Consider the following 6877-nt stretch of genomic DNA (forward strand, 5'->3'; position numbering starts at 1 on the left):
GCAAGCAGTTGGAATACTTGCCCACAAAAAGTACCAGGAAAGCACGTGCTCTCTGTCTTGCAGAATTCCAGCCTGGGTGGTGTGTTTCTAGGCTCCATTCTTAAGGCTCACGTTACCAGAATGCAAACATTGTTTACTGTCTGCTTCAGGAGTGACTTGAGCAATAATTGATAAGGTGATGATGCATTGGCTTTCACCCTAAACAGAGGTCATACACTAAATTATAATCCAGTTGAAACTTCTTAGTCTCTCTGTCCTGGAAGGCTAAGTGTGCCTACCAAGAAGTCCACCCTCCAGCATACCTAACAGAGAGGATGATTGCTTATTGTAATGCTGTACTACTTCCAGATTTGCTGTAAGAGCTCTCTTGTATCTGTGTATTTGGATTTCCAACTGCTTTTGGCTTTCATCACACAAAGAAACATAGGCAGTAGGTGCAGGGATTTTCAGCTTTTATGTCCTGTCTGTGCAAGAGGAGTATAGCTTTTCGAGACATGATCTGGAAGTGTTCCCGTGGCTGATAACACCAAGACTAACAGAAACTATTTAGAGCAAAACACATGAATCTTTATTGTGGAATTTAAAGAAAAAGGGCATGTGTATGGGAGCCGTAACCAAGTTGTGTCCTTTGTGATGGTTACATGATAATTAGTGTGTTGTAATAGGAAGAATTTCACCTGCTGTTGGGCTTTGGGTCTTTTATACAGCCTCTTTGTAGTTCTGAAGTATTGAAGGTGCAGAATCCTTTACCTTAAAGCTGTGGTTAAGATTGTGGACACCTTCGTCAGCTTCTCTTCATTATTTTCCAAGCATTGCCTTTCTTTATCAGGTTACAACTGTTGTGGGGAAGGGGAATGAACTTATCCACCTAGAGGCATTGCTTTTGTGTTCGCAGTTCACAAGGGCTGTAATCTCAGTGATGTTTTGTAGCACTTGACTTTTAGACTTATGAAAGCTGTAATTTCGTAATACCTAAATTTGGGGTGCAATTTGAGAAGCTGTTATCCTTTCATATAGCAACTGAATGTTGCTACCACTAGCCCGACAACATCAGTACTGTGAAGAATTTATTTCTACTTCAGATTGGACCAAGCAGAATATACTGAAATGTCTGCGTTCTCATCCAGAGGTAATATAATACGATCTGGAGAGAAATCGTAAAACTTAATTTAAGACTTTACATGTGGTCTTTCTAGTGTTCCCCATTTTTATCTCAACAGATTGACTCAAACTGTTCCCGTTGAGGTAGGATCTAACTTTGCAATAGTTTCTCAGTGTTCACTTGAAGCTGGGAAAAACTGTTACAGAAGCAGATTTCTATGAATCATTTGGGTGTTTCTGTTAGTTATAAAAGAGCAGCATGCCAGAAATGCTATAAAATTTCCTTCTCATCTCCTTTACAGTTGGTATTGTTAAACTATAACCATATGTTCTCACGTCACTCAGCGGCAATCACTACGCAGCAAGCTCTGTATCAGATCCAGCAGTACTCAGTCAGGTACAGTTCCCACTGACATCGGCGGGGAGATCTGCCTGAGTCAGCACTGCTGATTTTGGTTCCCATGTAAAGATCTCCAAACATTTCCAATACATTGTATTGAATGATACTTTATTATATGTAAGCAATGTCAAGCAGATGGTTTCTGCAGAAGTTTTCCTATTTTGGCAAAACATGCTGGCAAGAGCAGTTAGGTGAATGTTGTGAGAAAGTTGAACAAAAAAATGTGTCTCATTGAGGCTGAGAGCGATATTCAAAGGGGAAGCTAGACTGTTTGGCTCCTTTATGGTGATTTTCAAAAGCATGTTAGTTTATAAACCTCACAGTGGTTTTAATTCTGCATGCTTAAAGGAATTTAGGATCTTTATTCATTCCTGTTTATCTCACGTGGGAAAGTCTGGTGACCATGAGATGGAAATCCTACAAAAACAAACAAACAAACAAACAAAACCTGCTTCCTTAGGAAATGTTCTTTGTAGATATAGAGTCATGAGAAATATGCAACACACATTGGTGAAAATGAACCCTCTCACAGTCCCCTTTTTTCTTCAGGTTGCAATTTTCCTGGAGAGAAGTTTTTCAGAGAAGAACTACAGCATTTTTTGCAGGAATGTTTAAAATAAGTTGTTTTGAAGCTTCTACAAAGCAGAATGCCATCCAACTGAAGGTACATTAGAACAAATTTGAACGTACTATGGTACACTAACTACATATCATTCATGGGAATTAATAGGATATGGATCCTGCTGAGCTAAATATTCTATCAGGGGTTGTTTAGAAATGGAACAAAGCAAAACCAAGCTCCTCCATGTAATCAAGCTACCTGGGTAAAGCACAGCCTGGCATCAGATGCTGTGGCTATTAAAATGTTTCCCAAGTTCTACTGTCTACTTGCATAAATAAACCCCCATTGGAAAAAGCCCTTTAAAAAAGGAAAGGATGTTTTGAGTATTAAATTGGCTTCCAGAACACCTAAGTTGAAATCCCAGTTCTGCCAGAAACTGTTATGTTGGTGACTTGCTGATTTTTTTCATTGTTTCCTTGTGTACATCCAAAACAGTTGTCATTTGTCTTCCAATTTTATAGCTTGTGTCTGTGTAGTTACAAATACCCAAGGGAACACTACCAGTACAAAGCTTGCAATTTACACACCTTTTTACATGCCTGTTTAAGGCCAGGTTGGATGGGGCTTTGGGCAACCTGGTCTGGTGGGAGGTGTCCTTGCCCATGGCAGGGGGGTTGGAACTAGGTGATCTTTAAGGTTCCTTTAAACCCAAACAATTCTAAGATTCTATTAATTTCCTGCATTTTTTTTTTACCTGTCATATGCAACTTTTATTGGGTCTTCTACTTGGGTCTTCTACTTCACTCTGGGAAAACCATTATGGGTGCTTTGAATTCCAGTGAGCTTAGTTTAATTTGTCTTCTCAGAAGGATCAGCAGTGCTTCAAAAAGAATTTGTTTTAGCTTGAAGTTCTTTGCACTGTCACAAGAGTATTTCAGAATAAATATGAATTTTAATAATAGTTGCTTATTGTTGTGTTTTAAAAGTACACACTTTAGTACCTCTCACATCTTTAACTCTCCCCCATTAATGAATATTATTCAGAGTTTCATTTTCAGTGACCACTCTGACATTTAAAAAAAAAAAGAAAAGAAAAAGAAAAAAAAGCCTCCATAGCTGTAATTCAGAAACTTCCTCTTGTGTGAGATCCATGACCTCCAGCGTCCTGCTGAATCTAAGCTGGAAAGCAGAGGTCTGGAGAGTCTGATGTCTTACATTACTTGGTATTCCCATCACCCACAGAAGTGGAAACAAGAGTTGTTAGTTGTCAAATAAGGGGTGATAGATAGACACCAGTGAGGGAAACCTCTCCTAGGATGTTGTGTCTTTTGTATTGGAAGCTGAAATGAGTGTTTTATTTTTTTTTTTCCCCAATAAAGCTGCTTGTTTTTGGAAGATCTCCTAAATATGTATTTTGCAACCATGTGTGTCTCTTTGAGCATAAGAAGATGCTCCTAACCGTTTCAAAATACTAGTCTTCTGGATCAAGGCACTTTTCAATTTGCAAAAAGGAAGGACACGCAAGAGGTCTTGCCCTCTTCTTATTTCTTATTCCTTAATTATTTTTTAATTATGGATTTAAAGGTTTCTGTTTCCTTTCTACTTCTGGAACTTTCTTATTGAATCTATATGTTGTTGAATCCAGGGGAAGAAGTAATGTCTGTTATGAAACCTTGAATTGCAAAAGAACAGACAAACTTTCAGGTACTTTTTTCATGCTTCTTATCTACTGAAATACAAACACCAGTTTTCAAAGTTAAATGCAGATAAAGAACTGTTTAAACTTGATTATACTATTCATTACAGTGCAGGAGACAGAAGAAATGATTCTGCTACACAGCAATTTTAGGATCAATAAATATATTGGTTCTGTGCCATTTTATAATTTTTGACATTCCTGAGCCTTCAGCAATTCCTCAGTTTTTGTGACAAAACACAACATTCCCCTCTCTAATAGGAACTAATGACTTTGCAAGTTTCTACTTTTTAGCGTTATTTGCCCCCCTCAGTTGCAGGCACAATCTTCTTTGATGGTGTAGTTTGTTAACTTGCAAAAGTTAAACTTGAATCACTAGTTTCAAGTTATGTTTTACTGTGAGGATCGAAGCTTCAGCCTGCATGTCCTGAAAGCTGGTCTGTTTTATTAGACTATAGCATTAGTCCTATTAAAGATACTATCTCTGCCTATAAATCCACTCCTACTTATATCTTGCAGTGATCACGCCTACATTTACTAGGCAGATGCCATATATTTAATCAAGATCTTACCCTTTCATGATTTTCCTGTCGAAAGGAAACAAAGATAAATGAGTTCTGAGAATTTCACTTTTCTGTCATTTGCACAGGGCTCCTTTCTGAGTGTTGCCATAGAACTTCATATACTTTGCTCTCAGGGAAAAACATGGTAGATGCTTGCTATAAATTCTTATTCTAGAGTAAAAAAGAAGAAAAAAGATGTCCAACACTTATTTTTTTTTTTAAATAGGAAAATAAGTAGTCAAAGCACAATTGCTCTCATTCTGTTCTTACCAATGAGGAAGCTGATAGTGAACTTGCAATTTGAGTGCAGTAGTTCTATTTTCCATTCTGCCAGTCTTCCAAGGTGAACGCTTCTATGTTACTTGCCACACAGCTCTCTGTTTTACCCAGAGATTTTAAAATAGTCAGTAAAAGGCCCTTTTCTACATAGTAGTCTTGTTCATGCTAAAGCACCATCTAAAGTCTTGGGCCTCGCTTGACCTGCATAGGCCAACACCATCCACGTTAGGCTATGTTTCTTGGCTGAAATTGGTCTGCAATGGAAATGGGAGCCTTCTGCCTACAGGTCCTCATGACTAAAGCTAATTTCTAACTCCCTGAACTCTCCGTAAACTGTTCCAGGATTTCACCTGAGAGGTACTTCTAGATTTATGGTTATCTCAGTAGAACATGCAGTACTGAAAGCAGCTTTTGCGTGAGTTTTCTAAAAAAAAGTTACTCCTCATTTTGGATAACACAAAAGAAATACAGAGATAGATAAAACAAACTAAAACCTAAGGGTGTTTCTAGACCTTACTTTCCTTCCCAGCATCAGTCATGAACAATTGTTTTTTTATTTGTTGTTTTGTTTTATTTGTTTTCATTTGCTTGTTTTCAGTTTAAGCTGGAGTGTTTGGGTTGTCCCGATATCTGCATATCAAAGCTTTTATTTCAAACTGCAAAGCTTTTCTTTCAGTCAGCATCCAGCTTTTAGTCAGAAACCGTATCTCCTGGTACAAAAACATGCCCTTATTGTTCCTCTCTCTTATACTGTTAGTTCCTGGAATTTAAACATTTCACATTTTTTATTATTACTGTTTTTTATTAATTCTTGAGAAACTCCCTTTGCTCTAATCCTCTTCTGCAAGAAAGCAGGATAAAATTGTTGCCTCCAGGCTTACATGGAGGTGCTACTCCCTCTATTAGCTGAAGCGTTGTGGGATGGCAGGAAGAAAGCCAGGAGAATGCAAATAAACCAGAATTTACAACTTACGGAGATGGGTTCTTCAAGTCACAAAACCTTTGTATATCTTGGCAGGCTAAGTTGGATCAAAAGTCCAATTTCACCCATAATAGGAATTGCTAAGCAATACTGAGAAACACAGCTCCAGCACACGTCTCTGAGTTCTGTCAAACTCAAAGCAGATTTTCAGATGTCAGTGGTTCCTAATTCAAGAAATTCTAGGCAAATGAAGCAGCTCTTGGCCACCTGTGGCTCTCCCAAGGTCTCTGTGCCAGATGTTTGCTCTGTCTCTGGAGCACAAGCAGAGCAAGGAGGTCTCAGAGCATTGTTATCTGCAATACACATTAAGCAATGCAAAGAAAAAATGTGGGTTTTTGGCAAGCTGTTAAAAGCTGTGCTGCCTGCCCTTGCTGATGAAGGGAGGGATGTTGATGGAAGATTTTCTCGAGAACACTTTTTTTTTTTTCCACAGTGCTCATATGGAAACAGAAAAAAAAATCAGACATTAAGTCTAGAAGAAACTGTTAGCTCATTTAGTATAATAGTTTTTATAACAAAGGTCATAACATTGCACTTTAGCAATTCAAAACCCTTCCGTTTGACTATGATGCTTAGTTGGAAGACAATAAATGTTTTCTCATTCATCGTTTCTTATTATATGGTGTTCCAATTGCACATAACAACAACAATTACTGCTGAGAAATTAAGACTTTTTTTCCTCAACCTAACATGATCTACCTTGAGCTGATAGCCACTGGTGGTTCTTGTAACTTCTTTGTTTGGAATTAAAGAACAAGGTAGCACTCAGTTTTGTCTTCTCAAGTTTTTCAATGCATGTGCACTGTAAGCAAGTCATAACTCGATCATCTGTTGCTGAGCTAATCTCTCATTCGAAGGAAGCAACTCCATCTTCTAAGAAGGCACAGGCCCATCTCCTGCCTACATGCCAGATACTGCTTCCTCTGAAAGCTGGTTTTGCAGTCAGTGGTCTACAGACAGGTTAAAAATAATAATAATTAAAAAAAAAATCTCACCCTGTTCCCCACTTCGTTATTTATGTGAGGAACACACTATCCTTGCTTTTTTTCCTTCTTTATTTCATTTTCTATGGCATTGCTTTGCAAACTGATATTTTAGCTGCATGTCTATTGTGACCCTTATGTTTTTAGCTGCTGCTTCCTGAAATAGGCTCTCCCATCTTAATTAAAACCTGATGTGTTGTTCTTTGATATTTGACTTTGTTTGGCTTTTACATCAGCATTGAGTTTGCACATGTCTAATTCTTCAAGTGATCTAATTTTTTTTCTGTGCAACTGACTGTTTCTCCCTTGTT

Source organism: Cygnus atratus, chromosome 9, assembly GCF_013377495.2.
Source record: "Cygnus atratus isolate AKBS03 ecotype Queensland, Australia chromosome 9, CAtr_DNAZoo_HiC_assembly, whole genome shotgun sequence".
Classification (NCBI taxonomy): Eukaryota; Metazoa; Chordata; class Aves; order Anseriformes; family Anatidae; genus Cygnus; species Cygnus atratus.